Source organism: Phyllobates terribilis, unplaced genomic scaffold (assembly GCF_046119375.1).
Source record: "Phyllobates terribilis strain yellow unplaced genomic scaffold, ASM4611937v1 Scaffold_8__6_contigs__length_399053987, whole genome shotgun sequence".
Taxonomy (NCBI): domain Eukaryota; kingdom Metazoa; phylum Chordata; class Amphibia; order Anura; family Dendrobatidae; genus Phyllobates; species Phyllobates terribilis.
Genome location: NW_027362768.1, coordinates 121557551 through 121576869, shown reverse-complemented (window position 1 = coordinate 121576869; position 19319 = coordinate 121557551). Strand labels below are relative to the sequence as shown.

General features: G+C 45.3%; 1 protein-coding gene across 3 annotated transcripts in view; it reads left to right on the top strand.

The window, feature by feature from the left end:
* The window catches only part of TLCD4 (TLC domain containing 4), a 78325-nt gene that overhangs the window by 2511 nt on the left and 56495 nt on the right, over nucleotides 1–19319 (top strand). Inside the window, exon 1 of one of the 3 annotated variants that reach the window (XM_073643243.1) lies at nucleotides 9396–9776. The exons of the other annotated variants lie outside the window; for them this stretch is intronic. The gene's annotated coding sequence lies outside the window, so the exon portion shown is untranslated. Of the gene's footprint in view, nucleotides 1–9395; nucleotides 9777–19319 lie in introns of those variants that run through there. 3 annotated transcript variants of the gene reach the window in all.

The window sequence follows — 19319 nt, the reverse complement described above, 5'->3', positions numbered from 1 at the left end:
AAACATACAAAATTTTCATATAAACATATAAAACATTATATAAATAACATATCTTAGCAGATAAAACTTTCTCGTCGTCTCAGGCTCCTCCTCCGGTCACTGTGCAACGTGTGACCGGGTAAAGTGCGACAGTCTCTCTAGAAAACTGGTTTTCCCTATAAAACCGGTAGGGGGCGCTTTAGGACGCGCAACTATTTACAAGGGTATGGCCGCTCTCAGTCCTCGGCCAGTTAAGGAGGGGAAGGGAATGGCTGCTCACAGTCCTCAGCCTGTGGGATTAAGGGTAAACGGGTAAACAGTTCACTCAGCTGGTCCCAACGGGGACTATATTAGCAGCACCAACAGTTTCAGTTTATGGTGCCCCGACGGGCAACTATTTACAGCATCTACTCCGCTGTACTCAACAACGTCTTCCTCCTGCTCTTTCTTTGGGGATCTCAGCTTCAGACCCGTCCGGATCCTCTTGCTCTTCCTCCTCACATCGCAGCTCCTCCTCTGTCAGGCGATGCACGTGGAGGGCGTAAGGTCCTTTGGCACACTTGTGCCGGGTAAAGGTGACCTCGTCCCCGATATAAAGGTCACGACCTCTGTGCCCCTCCGGCAGATGGGACTCCACATCTCTGCGCGTGACAAAGACGTCGCCGGGGGTGTTGTGGTCTCTGTTGAAGCCCCACCCATGCTGCATATTGAACTTAATTACAGTCCCGGTGGTGCGGGGACTGTGCGCTGCACGGGGGTCCCTCCTGGTTCGGCTCTTCTGCTCGGCGCTCCTTATTTGGGCCTGTTGTTCCCGGACCCGCCTCTCTCTCCGCTCCCTCGCAAACTCCTCGAGCTGTTGGCGGCAGCACTCAGCACGCTCCGCTGCAGCTGCCCTGGTTTCCTGAGTGAACCCCATTAGATCTTCTCCGGTGGGGTCCCACTCAAACTGCGCTTCCGCTAGCGGGGGCGAGATCCTTATTACGGGCTTCGGAGCCGGAATCAGGGGTGCACACATGGCCCCAACCCTCCTCTGGTGCTCCAGTTCGTAATACTTCTGGGGCCAGATGAAAGGCTGCCCGTCCGGCCACGTGTGCTGGGCAAACAAGTCCTCTCCCAGACGCGGCACCCTTGGTTTCACGGGTGCGGGCGCGGTGGTGGTGGCGCCCGGGTTGCCCAGGCCTTGCGGCCAGGCCTGGGGCACCTGGAAGGTGAAGGGCACCGTTAAGACGGCGGCACCCTGGGCTACCTGGCCTTGCGGCCAGGCCGGAGGCTCCGCGGAGGTAGGGGGCGCTGTTGGTGATGCGACGCCCGGGAATTCTAGGCCCTGCGACCAGGCTGGTGTTACTTCCTGTTTTGCCACGCTCGGGGTCGGTGCGCATGGCGTCACAGGGGTCACGGCGGCGGCTTCCGGTTGGGGCCTAGTCTGCGTCGGTGACATGGCGTTTTCGGGCACAGCAGGGGGACTTTCGGGCTCTGCGACGGGGAGCTGGGGCAGGTAAGCGGTGTCCTGGTTTGGGGTATAGACGTCCCCTTTACCTGCCTCCATGCGTTCAGCTCCCTTCTCGGCGCCGTCTCCTGCCTTGGGTCCTCCCGCGCCATCCTCAGAGGCGGTCTGTCTCCTCATCTTGGCTGGCGTGCTCCGGGTCTTGGTTTGCTGGGCCATCTCTCGGCTCCACTCCGCCAATGTCTCTCGCTGTACCCGGGCCATCCTCCTTGCGAGGCCCTCCAGGGCAGTTTGTGCACACTCCCGGTCTCGGGGGAGCTGTGCAAGGACCTCCACTAGGCCTAGTGGGGTCGCGGTTTCCAGCAGGCTCCTGACCAACGGGTCGGTGCTGCTCTGCTCTTCTTCCAGCAGGCTCCTGGCCAGCGGGCCGGTGCTGCTCTGCTCTCTCGCCATCTCCGGGTGAGATTCTCTGCTACTCCTCTCCAGGCTTCCTGCCTCCGGGTGCGCTCGCTCTAGACTGCTCCAGGCGGCACCCATCTTTGTTCTTTTCTCTCGTCTCCTCCCCCTTCGAGGGCGGTCCCGGGGCCACTGGGTGACTGTCAGCTCCAGGGGCGGTTCTTTCACGCTGACAGACACCTCTAGCATCACAGTCTCTGTTGGTGGGGGCGGTTTCCACTTTTGGCGCCATTTTCGGTCCTGGCCCACGATGGGAGGTGGCCTCCTGCCACCCGCTGGCACGCCCATAATGGCGTCCGCTCTTCCAAGGCGGGAAACCTTTGGAAATGGCGGGAATCGCTTCCCAGTGGCGGGAAACTCTGCAGATGGCGGGAAAAAGTTGTTAATGGCGGACAACCGGCTGGAATCGACTGGTGATGGGGTCCGATGGCGGGGACCCTCCGGAACCGGCGGGAGACTTCTTTTTGAGGTAAACTCGTTCTTTTCTTCAGGCACGCAGTACCCGGGTGTTGCGGGCACGAAATCCTGCCGACTACGCCAAAGTTGACGCGCCCCCTGGGCCATATTCGTTAGTGGGAATATCCGGAGCCGGATCAGATGGGGGTTGTAGTCTTCCGAGTGGCTGTGACCCGGTCCGTGCCCAGGGTGTCAAACTCAGTTGTATGTGGCAGTCCTACAGATGTTATAAGTTCTTAATGTCGACTACGCCACCCGTTGTGTTGCGGTCACTATGGCCGCCGCTGCAGCAGGGTCCGCTGAGGCTGATGGTGTAGGTGCAGCTTGTGATGGTATAACCCCCAACGGGTGGGGTATAGCCTCAGGGGGATCAGGTGCAGAGGATGGGAGTTGTGGTGATGCAGTGTAGACGGCAGTCAGAGACAGAGTCGGGTTATGCAGTTTAGGATGTTTACTCACTGCTGATGTTCTGGTCACTCCAGCTTCGAGTGACCTCCCGAGCCGTGCTGCGTCCACCAGGTTCTGGATCCAGCCAACTCCCAAATAAGTCCGGAGCGTGACCCTGAGCTCTCCTTCAGTCCTTTCTCTGGCCGTCCCCACTATTGATCCACCCAGGTCCAGCTCCCTCGGGCCTTCTGTTGGGACACCCTTGGCCTTGGGTTCCCTGACCCTCCTCGTGGTATGCCTTCGTGGTGGATGTGGTGGGTGACCGTGGCAAACGCTGCCCACGGTCTCCGGTCTCTGGCTGGGGAGTGTTTTTACCCCCACCAGCTTGGGTTCCGGTACCCTGGTGCCGACTCTTCACCCGGGGATTTAGTTTGGGGTCTTAGAGTCCTTTTCTTCTGTGCCTCTGAGTCTCTCTCTCTCTCCTCTCTCACTCTGGGTCTCTCTTCTCCTCTGCTCCTGACTTTCTCTCTGCAACTGACCCTGTTCTTAGTTGGTGCCCACCTTATATACACCCTCTATGTGTGAGCTCAGGTGACCAGCACCCAATGAGCTCCTATCTTTACTCAGGCTGCTCCCCCTATCTGCCCCTACACTACTTGGGATGTACCACCCCCCTCCCACTCCAGCCAGGAACAGACTCGGTCGTACCTGCACATTTCTAAGTGGGAGTACCGTCGGTCTGCTCCTCGGAAATGGGATGTGTGTAGTGCATGCAGCCTACCGAGCTCAGATCCACACTCCTTCCTTACCCGGGAGTGGAATATCACACCTCTGGATTGAGGTGCAATACCCCTGTAGCAGCCGAATCCTCAGGGTGCTACAAATTCACCAGCGCTGGACTAGTTGCTCCTCCAGCTTTGGTCCCCAGCAGTATCTTAAAACTATGTTTTCAGGTGACAGATAGTAGAAGCCAAGAGGATTTTTTTTTTTCATATAAGAATAATGGATGCAACAATGTTGTAAAAATTGACACAAGAACCAAAAATAAAACATGGACTTATTATGACCATAGTATGCGCTCCATTGGTCTGATATATACACCTGACTAGTAAATGTACATAGCAGGCAGCTCCTGCACTTGTCCTCTGTGTGGATAAACTCATGGAGCTGCAGCCAGAGCCAGTCACATTCATATAGCCGTCTGAACCCAGCCTTAGGGCTTGTTTACAGGTGGCATTTTAACAGCATTTTCTTGCTGCATTTTTTTTTCTACAGCAAAGGCGTTGCTTTTTACATCACCAGCAAAGTGATTGAGACTCCATCGCTTGTTTTTGTTTTTCCTTGCATTTTGTAAGTTGCTCTGCGTCTTTTGAAATCTGCAGCACGTCGATCCTTTCAGAGCTTTTCACCCATTCTAGTAAATGAGAAAAAATTGCAAGTAAAAATGGCTGAAAAAATGTGCGCATTTCATGCAGTGTTCTTCCTGACAACACTCATTTTTTTGCTGCAGAAAAAAAACGCTGCAAAAATGCATGAACATACCCTTAGAGTTAGTTAATAAGTTATACAGTCATGGCTGAAAGTGTCAGCACCCTTGAAATTGTTCCAGAAAATTAAGTATTTCTTCCAGAAAATTATTGCAATTACACATGTTTTGTTATACACTTTTATTTCCTTTGTGTGTATTGGAACAACACAAAAAAACTGAGAAAAAAAAGTCAAATTGGAAACAATTTCATACAAAACCCCTAAAATGAACCAGACAAAATTTGGCATTGGGCACTACGTTGCAATCCAAAATCCTTTGGTAATCTTAAGATTTCATGATACCTTGCACACAGTCAAGGCACCCAGTGCCAGAGGCAGCAAAGCAACCCCATAACATTTTTGATCCTCCACCATATTTGACTGTAGGTACTGTGTTATTTTCTTTATATGCAAAAACTGGAGAAGACTGAGTACACAACATAAATAGAAAAAGCTTTATTGAGAATGGAAAAATCACATAAAAAAGTACATATCTTAAATACATGCGAGTTGCAGAACACATCAGGGTGTAGGAATAAATAGAGAGATGGCCATAGTCACACTGCAGCAAAAGAGAGGAAGGTACCCATAGTAATAAGTAGTCAGAGAAAAGTCCCAATAAAGACTACAAATAAATGGGTCCTTACAAAGCGCAGGGCTAACAAGGCCTATATCAATAGTAAAGCAATGAAATAGGAGCAATGAGTGTCTTACTCTAAGCGCCAATGGCAGTCTGGATATTAGATGTGTAAACATATAGGCAGCTTAAGCAGTGTCAAGCATCAAACATTAAAGAAATATCCAAGATATATATTACGTTAGATGTAAGTAACTCACCAGTGTGAACACCAACAATTGCTCCCAGAGGGGGAAGGGAACAGTAGGGAGAGGTGAGGGAGTAGACCGACAGAGCAGGAGCGAGCAAGTGTGGGACCTGCAAGCCTCGATGCGCGTTTCGCGTAATTGGCTTTATCAAGACTTTTCTCTGACTACTTATTACTATGGGTACCTTCCTCTCTTTTGCTGCAGTGTGACTATGGCCATCTCTCTATTTATTCCTACACCCTGATGTGTTCTGCAACTCGCATGTATTTGAGATATGTACTTTTTTATGTGATTTTTCTATTCTCAATAAAGCTTTTTCTATTTATGCTGTGTACTCAGTCTTCTCTAGTTTTTGCATATTTACTTTTGAGTAGGCAATTTCTCATGGTTATGGAGTATAAGTCGTATTTCTTCTATATCTTCCATCCATGATGTTTTGTATGTTGGCCGATGTGTTTACAATGTTTTCTTTATATGCCTCATTCCGTTTTCGATAAACAGTAGAATGATGTGCTTTACCAAAAAGCTCTATATTGGTCTCATCTGTCCACAAAACGCTTTCCCAGAAGGATTTTGGCTTACTCACGTACATTTTGGCAAACTGCAGTCTAGCTTTTTTATGTCTGTGTGTCAGCAGTGGGGTCCTCCTGGGCTTCATCCAGACTATCCTGCGTTGTAGCCTTTCATCAATTTTTCTCTGCCGTCCATGTCCAGGGAGATTAGCTATGGTGCCATGGGTTGTAAAGTTCTTGATTGTGTTGCGCACCGTAAACAAAGGAACATCAGTATCTCTGGAGATGGACTTGAAACCTTGAGATTGTTGATAATTTTCAACAATTTTGGATCTCAAGTCCTCAGACAGATCTCTTCTCCTCTTTCTGTTCTCCATGCTTAGTGTGGCACTCACAGACACACACACACAAAGATTGAGTCAACTTCTCCCCTTTTTATCTGGTTTCAGGTGTGATTTACATATTGCCCACACCTGTTACTCACCACAGGTGAGTTTGAACAAGCATCACATACTTGAAACAAAGTTGTTTACCCACAATTTTGGAAAGGTGTTAACAATTTTGTCCGGTCCATTTTTGGAGTTTTGTGGGAAATTATGTCCAAATTGCTTTTTTTCTCATTTTTTTGTGTTCTTCCAATTCACATAAAGGAAATAAACATGTGTATAACAAATATGTGTAATTGCAATAATTTTCTGGGGGAAATACTTCATTTTCTGAAACAATTTCAATGGTGCCAACACTTTCGGCCATGACTGTATGTACATATAACAGCCACGAGGTATCTCTTAAAATATAACCTTTAATAAATCTCTAAAAAAAGATGTATATAGTAAATACCTCCAAAATTCGATACCAATCTTCAATTAAATCCTGTTTATAACGAAATTGACAAATACTACCTCTAGAAATATCAAAACAAGAGGCAGAAGATGCCAGGTAATAACAAAAATAGTTCTAAAACACTTAATGCCTAGACCGCCCTATTGGAATGCAAACATATGACCTACAAAAAGGCCAAAAATTTCCAACAAACCCTGGTCAGTAAATGAAAAAACATACAGTGTTATCAAATATTAGTAACATGTGTGGATCTCACCCATTTTTTTGTGCATGTGGGCATCATTCGGGTTTCTTCATCCCCTTCAGTCCATTGGTTCCTCAGGAGAAAATCTACCCTGTCGTGCCCCTGGTGTTAGCTCCCGCCCTAACAAGGGCAGTACCCAAATAGGTCCTAACAATGTGTAGTGCCGGCGTCCCTGCCCTCTGCTAGGCAGGGACGCTGTTCCCCTCACCGCTCTGCTCCGTGCCCGGCGTCCCTCTCCCGCTCTGCTGGCAGCGCGCGCTCCTTCCCGGCCACTGTGCTTAGGGCGCGCGCGCGCGCCCTCCCTCCCTCTTAAAGGGGCCGCGCGCGCCGTCCTAAGGAGTCCCCGGCCAATGGCCGGAGGACTTTACCATATATAAGGCACCTCCTCCAAAATGGAGGTGCCCGAGCAATGTTGTTGCACCGTTCTACTCTGCTTCAGCCCTCAGGTCCCGTTGCCAGTTACCTGCCAGTTACCTGCCAGATTCCTGCCAGCTTGCTGTCCTAATCCTGCCTGATTTCCTGTTACCTGCCTGCCTGCCTGAGGTCCGACGGTCTGCCTTACAACTCCGGTCAGTCTGTCTAAGGACCAACTTGTCCGCTCACCTGGGAGCGCACATCAGTTACCTGCCTGCTTGCCTGAGGTCCGACGGTCTGCCTTACAACTCCGGTCAGTCTGTCTATGGACCAGCTTGCCCGCTCACCTGGGAGCGCTTCTCCGCTACCTGCCTGCTTGCCTGCCCGGAGGCTCCGCTGTCACGTGCTGTGACCACCAGCTATTCCAGACTCTTGCCCGCTCACCTGGGAGCGCTTCTCCGCTACCTGCCTGCTTGCCTGCCCGGAGGCTCCGCTGTCACGTGCTGTGACCACCAGCTATTCTAGACTCTTGCCCGCTCACCTGGGAGCGCTTCTCCGCTACCTGCCTGCTTGCCTACCTGGAGGCTCCGCCGTCACTTGCCGTGACCTCCAGCCCATTCTTCCAGAGACTGCCCTGATCACTTGCCGTGACCTCCTGCCCGTACACCCAGAGACTGTCCCGGTCACCTGCTGTGACTGCCTGCCTGGTCGCCACCCGCTCCCTTACAAGGACCGCTCCCTTGTATAGTAGCCCAGAGGTTCCGCCTCCCAGACCCGTTACACAATGTCACCCACAAAAAAGATACCTCCCGACGCGTTTCTTCCTCCTTATCAGGGATTCTTCAGGGGAGTGTATTTGGTATTTTTTGGGGGGCATTGGCCATACAAAAGAGCAAAAAAGTGACCCTGTGCCATTAAAGTGCCAAGTGACTTAAAAAATTTAATGAACCTCACAATGGTGAGAGTCCATCTATTGTGAGGTTCATTACATTTTTTAAGTCACTTGGCACTTTAATGGCACAGAGTCACTTTTTTGCTCTTTTGTATGTCCGATTCACTTTTATTCAACAATATAAAAGTTATATGATCAAAAACAGTTTCCTACGTTAATAATGGGTCTTTAAATGTAGAAATTGGATGCAATATGGATGTTTTTTATGGGATCTGGTTTTTTTTGCTCTCCCATAGGTAAGTCTCAACTGATATGGAAAAGAATAATGTGGTGCTGCAATTTTTTTCACACGAACACTTGGCCCATGAGGAAGAATTGTCATCTGATCTGGCCTATTGAATAACATTGGTCAGTGTGCCGTCTGATTTTTACACTGACTGCAAAGATCAGTATAACACACTTGCATGAATGAGCCTAAGGCCACATTCATACGTTCAGTATTTTACATCAGTATTTGTAAGCCAAAACCAGGAGAGGGTGATAAATACAGAAGTGGAGACGTGTTTCTATTATAATTTTCTTCTGATTGTTCCTCTCCTGGTTTTGGCTTACAAATACTGATGTAAAATACTGACCAAATATTGAACGTGTGAACGTGGTCTTAAAGGGGCTCTCTGGTCATAAGTTACAAGTCTGCAGTCACTCTATACCACTGCAGACTTGAATCCTCACATTGCAAACTTTGAGGATTCTCCGATGCCGACAAGTATGTGATTTACATACATGTGGTCAGGTGTCGACTAGACGTGTGCGACCTTGCTCAAGTGCATTGAGCGATGCCAGATACAGTCTAGTTGGAATGTGGCCGGAAGTATGCATATCATATACTTGCACTCACGTGACTGTCCGCTACCGGTACAGTGTGCGCAATGTGAGGATTCAAGTCTGCAGTAACATAGAGTGTCTAAGACTGGACAACCCCTTTAAAAGTTGTTGACCACGTTCCTTCACTATAAACCTAATATATTTCCAGGCCTTTGTGTTTTGTGTTTCATGTAACTAGAGATCAGGTTCAGCAATGTCATAATGCCATTGTCACAGGACTGGACCACCAGGTGGCGCTGTGCCGTTACAGCAGAAAGACATTTAACTCCTTCACTGGTGAATGTTCCCACTTTTATAAGAGATAGGAAACATCGATACAATATATCTGTAAATAATGTGACATAATCCACCCAATGACTGTAACATGATCTGTAACCTTTTAATGTAATCACATGCTCCACAATAGGTTACATCGCTTGTTGTGATGAAAGTGTTCTTTTTTTGTTCTATTGTATTTGTAAACAAACAGAAGAAATCTAAATTTATCTTCATTGATCCTAACCACATACAAATGATCCAGCAGCAGATCTACCAGTGGTATCTGCAGCTGCACATGGAAACTGATGAAAGGGAGGTGTTAGACATATTCCTCCTATGAATGGGCAGGGCTGGCAACAAAGGTGGCAGCCACAGAGCCAGGCTGCAGATCACATTAGCACAGCAGATGCCACATGACTACCATCAGCTGTATTGCCATACATTATACAGCCCGGTCTTCCTACAGCAGCATCCCCTATTCAGCTTTCATCACTGCCTCCTCCTCCTCCTCACTGAGGCCCAGGGAGGGGGCAGAGATCTCACTCACACATACAGCAGTGTCTAGGAACAGAGCCTCTGCCATAGCCTGGATGTGAAGCCTCTATGCCTGGATCAGCACTGAATGCAGCAGCCAGCATGGTCTCCCTGCAGCCAGGACAGCAATGATCTCCTTACTGAATCACCCTGACCTGCATGTAGGACCCCCACCCACAGGTAATGCACTGCTTGCTTGTAGGCCTCCTATATACTCACCAGGGTGTATGATTGTCATAATGCATGCATATAGGTATAAATTATATATATTACTCTATTGCACTGCCTTGTTTTCCTTCCTTTGTTCCCAGCACATTCCCACACTTGTCATCATGGAGTATTATTCACCCTCTGATGTGGAAGGGGGGGCGGGATAATCACTAATTCAGGGTCTTTTCCAATTGGAGCAGTGTCTAAAAATTATCGCTTTGCTTGTAATTCAGCATACTGTTACATAATGCTTCTACAATAAGGTAAGAGCTACCTGTGACTACACCAGGCCGAGTCTTTCGCTCGTGCGCCATTTTTATTTATGACCGCTTACCATTTTTCTAAAATGTTGCACGTCTGACCGCTCTTTGGGATAGAAATAAAAGAAGGGGAAACTGAGATGTTTGTAGATGTCTTAGAAAATGACGTAACCCATTCACAAATCTAGTTCCGGATGGAAGCGCCAATGTTTCCTATGTATCTAGGCCTCGTCGTGGAGCGCAACATTGATAAATCCTCTGCTATATGTCGAATCACAAATTGAATTCCTTAGGTTAATATGTACACACAGTATAAGGCCACATTCACATGATCAGTATTTTACATCAGTATTTGTAAGCCAAAAGCAGGAGTGGGTGATAAATGCAAAAGAGGTGACGTGTTTCTATTCTACTTTTCCTCTGATTGTTCCACTCCTGGCTTTGGCTTAGAAATACTGATGTAAGATACTGACCGTGTGAACGTGGCCTTAAAGGGGCTCTCCGGTCATAAATTACAAGTCTGCAGTCACTTTATGTTACTAAAGACTTAAATCCCCCATTACAAACTCTGAGGATTCTTCGGTGCCGACAAGCATGTGATTTGCATACATGTGGTCACGTGTCGACTAGACGTGTGCCAGATACAGTCTAGTTGGAATGTGTCCGGAAGTATGGATATCGTATACTTGCAATCACGTGACCGTCCATTTCCAAATACTGAACGTGACCGTGGCCTAAAGTGAATTATACAGGAATAATGATCTACTCAGTACAGTAGATTCTACTGTATAATATCCACTTTCAACGAGGCGTTGCTGACAATTAATTTTATGTACAATGAGTTATATCTGTCATAACTTGCACACCTATGCACACCCAGGAGTTGTCAGTACATGACTTCTCTGACAGAACATACTGTATCTTCTTGGGTACAGTATTAGGCTAGGGTCACTCGCATAGAGCTCTGACTGCTGAGCTCTGTTGGGTTTTCTCTTGGAATCCCCGAAAAACAGGATTCTGACGGAAACCACAACAGAGCGCCAGCGGAGCCATTCACGTCAATTGAGCCGACGCAGTCACTTTGGACACTGGCCTCCATCCTGGCTGTATTTGTCTCTTTCAGACATGCACAAAAATGTGATCTATAAACAATATATGTGGGATACTTCCACAGAGATCCATGGATTTATTCCATTCGTAGAGCTTTCTGTGTAACGCTAGGTCCTCCAAAGTGAGAAAGACCGTCATTGCCACTGTTCCCGAGCATACTGAACAGAAGCCCCCTTTTCTATTAACTCAGAATGAATTCCCTGACAGTGCATATGGAATTTGGTTTTCTGATTTGGACAAGGCCTATATATAAAGCGCTGACTGTGAAACCACTTACCTCCTTGGCGTGATCTGCCAAATATTTATGATGGAAAGTACATCGGAGTGTATAGAGCAGGCTCAGGAGCTGCACTCACTCTATATGAAGTCAGAGCTGGCTGTTATACACAACTCGGCTCCTGCTGTGATCAGAGATCATCTAATCCAGAGATGTCAAACCGCTATACAGTATAATGGGCCCCACGTGGTGCTCCATGCAGAATAATAGGCCCCACGTGGTGTCCCATGCAGAATAATGGGCCCCACGTGGTGCCCCATGCAGAATAATGGGCCCCACGTGGTGTCCCATGCAGAATAATGGGCCTCACGTGGTGCCCCATGCAGAATAATGGGCCTCACGTGGTGCCCCATGCAGAATAATGGGCCTCACGTGGTGCCCCATGCAGAATAATGGGCCCCACGTGGTGCCCCATGCAGAATAATGGGCCCCACGTGGTGCCCCATGCAGAATAATGGCCCTATATAGGGGTCGTGGTTCTGGCTAAATAAAACCACCCTGCAAGCCACATTTAGCCCATGGACCAGAGTTTGACATGTATGATCTAATCCAAGCCATTTAACTGTTTAGATGCTGCGGTCAGTAGCAACTGTGGGATTCGAGCAGTTTTTCTCATTCCGATGTCTGTGGATTTCGGTCCGAGCATGGACCGCTAGTGCATGACCTGGTCGCATTTCTCCCCACCCGAGCGTGACAGCTGCATTGAATATATGAACCTGGTGCGCTCGGGTCAGGAGAACCGGGAGCTGTCTATATATTGCAGTCTGATCTCGGACCCATTTATACGTACGTCTGAATTTAGGCTGACTTCAACTATCTGTGAAACACTGACTTTGCTCAAGTCACAAAACATGATGAGGCAGTCAGCCCAGGTCAGGAAACTCACCGGTTGGGCCAGTTCTTGTGATCCATGCATGGTCCGTGTTTCACTGATGTGTGAATTCATCCATAGAGGAAGGATTAGTTTGTCATGGCAGCATGGTACCTATTAAATACGATTTTATTAGTGCTAATAATAATGGATTATTAAGATAATGTTAACTGGCCAATACAGTGATCATGTTCACGTCCTCTAATGGGACTAGCAAAAAGATGTCCTAGAAAGTTCAATATAATTTTTCAATAAAAAAATTATTGCAATATGAAAAATAAGCTAATATCAATGTGCCCAGAAAGCCCTGAATTAAAACATTAGGATATTTATTCCGTATGTTAGACCTCTCCTTCTGAAAAATGGAATAACAAGAGATTTAAAAGTCATATGTGCCTCATAATGGTACCAAGAAAAGCAACATCCCCAGCGATATGGACACTTTACTAACTTCTTCCATGCTCACGTACTGCTCAATGTATTGCTGTCATACAGGATCTTATGCATGAAGTTTAAAGGGGTTTTCCACTACTTTTATATTGATGGAGTATCCTTATGATATGTCATCAGTATTACATTGGTGGGGGGCCAACAGGCTTTTCTACACTAGCTGATCAGCGGTCGTTTAATGGTCTGTATAGGCACGATGATCACATTTCCATGCACAGTGAACGATTGTTTTGTGCGTATAGAACACCATGGTGTCGGCAGCATATGTTGTGTTTACACAGGATGATGTGCTGCTGAGAATAACGATTTTTAAATGTGCACTTTGCTTATTCATCAGGTGATTGCCGGCTTAACACCCGGCACCTACACCAATCAGCTAGTATCCCTTTCGGAGCTGTGTTGCTCAGCTTCATACATTGCTTACATCCGGCCACTGCTGGCGGTGATACCAGCTGATCGGTGGAGGTGCTGAAACTCCTTTTAAATCTTCTCCTGTGTATATCCATGTTCGACTCAGGCTTGGACTGGCCCACAACAGAACAGGAGAATTCCCCGGTGGGCCACCACCCTCTTATATGAACAGTATTTGGCACAATATACTTGAATCACTATGTACAGACAAAGGCAGCATCTTATTAATTTAATAATCTGCCCAGTTCATTGTTATATAAATTTGTGATTGAGAATAATGTCACATTTGCATGTAACTGAAAAGTGGCGCCCTGGAGTTGGTTACTGGTGGGCACTTGGCATCCCAGTCCGACACTGGTTCTGCCTATCATAGTAGAGATGCTTCTAGATGAAGGATTTTCGACTTAAATATTTTTATGACAATCAGAGGTGTGATGAGGCTCTGCCAGCTAAAATCTCCACCGGACTAAATAGATAATTTATATTTCTTTACTTTTTGTCAATGCAGAGGTCATTCATTTTTAATTTTAATAAATGATAGTAAAATCTCTCACTTGGAATATTTAAAGGTTTACACGCCCCCTATTAATTATAATGATGTATGAACACACATGTGCATCCATCACTGAGTTGGGGAACAACAAGTACTTGTTCTCAAGATCATTAAAGCACATATAGTACTCAGCCCTAGTAATATCATAACTCTATCCCGGAGCGCTGATATGGAAGGCAATGACAACATGGAAAGCCAAGGGCTGACTACACTACAAGTGTGTGTGTGTATCTATCTATCTATAGATAGATAGATAGATAGATAGATAGATAGATAGAGATATATATATAGATATATATCTCTATCTATCTATCGATAGATACAGGACAGACCAAACGTTTGGACACACCTTCTCATTTAAAGATTTTTCTGTATTTTCATGACTATGAAAATTGTACATTCACACTGAAGGCATCAAAACTATGAATTAACATATGTGGTATTATATACTTAACAAAAAAGTGTGAAACAACTGAAAATATGTCTTATATTCTAGGTTCTTCAAAGTAGCCACCTTTTGCTTTGATGACTGCTTTGCACACTCTTGGCATTCTCTTGATGAGCTTCAAGAGGTAGTCACTGGAAATGGTTTTCACTTCACAGGTGTGCCCTGTCACATTTAATAAGTGGGATTTCTTGCCTTATAAATGGGGTTGGGACCATCAGTTGTGTTGTGCACAAGTCTGGTGGAAACACAGCTGATAGTCCTACTGAATAGACTGTTAGAATTTGTATTATGGCAAGAAAAAAGCAGCTAAGTAAATAAACACGAGTGGCCATCATTACTTTAAGAAATGAAGGTCAGTCAGTGCGAAAAATTGGGAAAACTTGGAAAGTGTCCCCAAGTGCAGTTGCAAAAATCATTAAGCGCTACAAAAACTGGTTCACATGAGGACCGCCCCAGGAAAGGAAGACCAAGAGTCACCTCTGCTTCTGAGGATAAGTTTATCTGAGTCACCAGCCTCAGAAATTGCAGGTTAACTGCAGCTCAGATTAGAGACCAGGTCAATGCCACACAGAGTTCTAGCAGCAGACACATCTCTTCAACAACTGTTAAGAGGAGACTTTGTGCAGCAGGCCTTCATGGTAAAATAGCTGCTAGGAAACCACTGCTAAGGACAGACAACAAGCAGAAGAGACTTGTTTGGGCTAAAGAACACAAGGAATGAACATTAGACCAGTGGAAATCTGTGCTTTGGTCTGATGAGTCCAAATATGAGATCTTTGGTTCCAACCACCATGTCTTTGTGCGACGCAGAAAAGGTGAACGGATGGACTCTACATGCCTGGTTCCCACCGTGAAGCATGGAGGAGGAGGTGTGATGGTGTGGGGGTGCTTTGCTGGTGACACTGTTAGGGATTTATTCAAAATTGAAGGCATACTGAGCCAGCATGGCTACCACAGCATCTTGCAGCGGCATGCTATTCCATCCGGTTTGCGTTTAGTTGGACCATCATTTATTTTTCAACAGGACAATGACCCCAAACACACCTCCAGGCTGTGTAAGGGCTATTTGACCAAGAGGGAGAGTGATAGGGTGCTACGCCAGATGACCTGGCCTCCACAGTCCCCAGACCTGAACCCAATCGAGATGGTTTGGGGTGAGCTGGACCGCAAAGTGAAGGCAAAAGGGCCAACAAGTGCTAAGCATCTCTGGGAACTCCTTCAAGATTGTTGGAAGACCATTTCCGGTGACTACCTCTTGAAGCTCATCAAGAGAATGCCAAGAGTGTGCAAAGCAGTCATCAAAGCAAAAGGTGGCTACTTTGAAGAACCTAGAATATAAGACATATTTTCAGTTGTTTCACACTTTCTTGTGAAGTATATAATTCCACATGTGTTAATTCATAGTTTTGATGCCTTCAGTGTGAATGTACAAGTCATGAAAATACAGAAAAATCTTTAAATGAGAAGGTGTGTCCAAACTTTTGGTCTGTACTGTATATATACACACACACACACACACACACACACACACACACACACACACACACACTGGTGGAGAAAGGTTGAACTTGATGGACCTGTGCCTTTCAACCTATATACTGTAACTATGAAAGATAAAGACAGCCTTGGACATATCCTAACTTTAAATGTCAAAAAGCTACTCTCTCACATATTGTTCTCCAAAGTCCGCTTCCACAATGCAGTGCATGAAAACCCAAAATGTGTTCAAATGTTTGCACCTGTTTTGCACTGTAATTATTTCCCTAATTTAATAGTTTGCCTTCAAATGTGTTTGTCAGGCAGCATTCAAAAATGTGTGGACTAGTGGATTAGAAAAGGCACTTCATCTAACAAGAGACTATCCTGGATCTCCATGCTCCAGTGGAATCCAGCATGGTCACCGGAGTTGGACTGACCCACCCGTAATAATACAGTGGCCCCAGATTATACAAATGCAATAGACGTCAGTACAAAACAGAGGCCATGAGGTCCAACATAGCCCAAACAAATCTGGAGCTGATAGATCCAATTCACAGACTACATGGAGCACAGCAAGAAATAGAACAATAAATTCCACCATCCAGATCCATGCCTTTTATAAAATAAATCCTCTTTAATTCATCATTTAAAAACCTCTGTAGCCACCATACAAAATTAGTTAAAAGTTTTGACATCCTTTGTCATTGCATAGGATTAATTTTATAAAAGGCATAAAACCCAATGCTGGAATTTTATTGTTCTGGCATTAGAAAGGATTGTTTGTTGCTGAGAATCGTAGCAAGTTATTCTATGTACAGTAGACATGTGGTGGAGAAGTCTTTTGTAGATGGGTCTTCAAGAAACTCTGGTGGGACCAAAAGACCCCATTCACCTACTGACGGTCACTCTTCATTCTGATGAACTCTCCAGCACTTCTACTCTCTAGATTTGCAAGGCTGGACAGAGAAGCTGGATTTCTGCCATAACTAGTGCTGATTGCCGATATAATAAGTTGGCTGTGTTCCCACGCTGAGTTTTTGGTGGATTTTTGACTCTGAATGTTTTCTCTGTGTCTTGGGCTATGTTCACACGTTGCGCTTTTTTCTGCGCAAATTTTCAGCTGCGTTTTACAGTACCAGCAAAGTCTATGAGATTTCAGAAATCTCATGCACACACATTGGTTTTTTTCCTGACTGTTTTGTCAAAGAGCTGCGTTTTTGCAAAATTCAGCATGTCACTTCTTTCAGCGTTCTTCACCCATAGAATGCAATGGGTAAGTGCAAAAAAATGCAGGTATCATGCTTTGGTGCCGTAACCTGAAGAAGTTGAATCATGTTTTTTTTTATGCACCAAACTTTATCAGCATGCACAAGAGACAAATGTACCCTGACAAAAAAATGCCGCAAAACCTGATTTTTTTTTTTACATTGCTTCTTTACTGCCAAGAGAGCAGGTTTTGCCTGCGGAAAGAAACAAAGCAAAAAACGCAACGTGTGAATATAGCCTTACAGTTCCAGCATAGTGGATGGGAATTATAGAGATCTCATGCCCACTGTGCTTCTCCTTAACGCAGCTTTAACTGACCTGCGGTCCATGTTTCAGATCTGCAGCATGTCAATTTCTCTTGTGGCTCGGCTGAGTTTTATGTGTGGATTTTCCCCATAGACTTGTATTAGATTCGGGGGATCCGCAGGTAAAAAATGCACGTGTTTTTTAGTGCATTTCCGCTGCAGAAATAAACTAAAAAAGCATGTAATCTGCATATGAGTGTATCAATACAGTTTTGTTAAAGCCAAATACCAGGAAGCATCAAAAATAGCAGCATTAAAAACGCATGTAAAAAAACGCACTCAAAAGCCCTTTACTAAGGTCCTACTATGATCGGTCGGTCCCTACACAGGGTGCATACTGTTATCAGCACATTCTCTGTTAACAGATGTGCTGTAGACAATGATGAGTTTAGAACTCCCATAAACGATCCAATCGGCTGAAGAATGAGCATTTTTTCTCTTTCATCGCCTAATTAATATGCTTACGTGTGTCAATGATGGGGAACGACTAATCTTGTGAACACTTGTTCATCCGAATATTGGTCCATGTAAAAATACCATGGATCAAGAATAACAGATTTTAGAAGTAGTAAGAGAGGTCTTCAAAACGAAGTTCCTTTATTCCTGCCAGAATTTGTACAGTATCTGTTACACCTTGAATATTTGTTTTGTAGAAAAGCAAGTTTAACAAGCTTTACGCATTGAAGTAGCAATCTTTGTACTAAACGTACCGGTCAGTCAGGAGTCTGGGACCTCTTGTCAAAATAAAAGTAGCAAGTTTTAAAAGTTCACCTTATTATTTCCCTGCTGGAGATAAAAATATTCTGCCTAAGGCAATGTTCACACATTGCATTTTTTCAGCATTTTGTTTTCTGCAGCAAAACCTGATCTCTTGCCAGGAAGGTTTGTTCAGGATTTTGCTTGTTTTTTCCTTGTTTTTGCTGCGTTTTTCAGGATCCCAAAGTTGATCTTTGCTTCCACCTCAGACGCATGAACACAGTGCACCACAATGTGCAAGACATATGTGAAACCATATTAGCCAGAATTACAAATGTAACAGTGGGGGGAGGTGAATTGTTCAAGAATAGTTTAATTAAGACATTGGCAGTGCATTGAGTTTGTAGGACCCTATTTTTTTTATTTTTTTTTACACTATGGTCTGCCATTGAATTGCTCAGGGATTGTTCAATTTCACAACTCCCTGGGCCACAGGTATTGTTTAATCTCACACCTAGCTCAGCCAATATTTACTGTCACCACATCACTAATTTAATTAAACTGTACTATACAAACTGCCATCTCTGGTGACCAAGACAAGATGGTAAAATCACAAAAATAAATGAGTTTCACATACTGCTGCACTTGCTTTTTTTCACTAAAAACGCAACAAAACCTGACAGCTATGTTCACACTAGGCGTTTTTTCACCACCCATTACTTCCAATGGGTGAAAAAATGCTGAAGCAAGTGACATGCTCTATTTTGCAAAAAAACATGCAAAGCACAAAATACTGATCAAACAAAAACCAAAGTGTGTGCATGAGATTTCTGTAATCTCACAAACTTTGCTGGTACTGTAAAACGCAGCAGAAAATTTGCATAAAAAACACCAAGTGTGAACATAGCCTTAAGGTCTGTGCACATGGCCGTATTTTCGGTCTGAGTGCAATTTGACAAAACTTCGGATCGCACTCGGACCGATTATTAGTCTATGGGGCTGTGCACATGTCACATTTTTCCTTGTACCGCACCGTTCCGAAGAAAAAAATCGCTGCATGCCTAAGTTTGATCTGATAATCTGATTGTACTCTGCCATTAAAGTTAATGAGTCTATGGAAAATATTGAATTTGAGTAGGACTGACACAATGGAGAAGATGAAGAAATTCTTTTCTCCATCTTCTCCTCATCTGGGATGAGAGTATACACGGTCGTCTGCACCTAGCCTTACAGTCATAGTGTAATACTTCACTGACAATTATCGTTTTAAATAAGGGCAATAAACTTTGTCCTTGTCACTTGTTTCCATTAACAAAGAAAAACCTGTAGAGCAAGTTCAATTTTGCGTTTTTATAGTCTTGTTTTGTGATACGTCTGGTTCCATGTT